Source organism: Panthera uncia, unplaced genomic scaffold, assembly GCF_023721935.1.
Source record: "Panthera uncia isolate 11264 unplaced genomic scaffold, Puncia_PCG_1.0 HiC_scaffold_180, whole genome shotgun sequence".
NCBI lineage: Eukaryota > Metazoa > Chordata > Mammalia > Carnivora > Felidae > Panthera > Panthera uncia.
The window spans coordinates 27,822-28,023 of record NW_026058470.1 but is presented as its reverse complement, the minus strand read 5'-3'; positions in this window follow the sequence as shown (position 1 = coordinate 28,023).

The window sequence follows — 202 nt, the reverse complement described above, 5'->3', positions numbered from 1 at the left end:
GGAGTCGGAGGGTGCCCACGCCCGCTGGTTGCTCTTCAGAACCCCGCAGGAGCCCCGCCCACGGTCTGACCCCGCCCCCTTCCCTGGGCCCGCCTCTGGGGGCGGAGACGTCGCGAGCCAAGGCTCTGGTTGGGAGTTAAGTGCTGCGGCGCCGCGTATCTGCACATCCCGCGCTCCAGGTGGCGGCAGCGAAGCCCTGGAA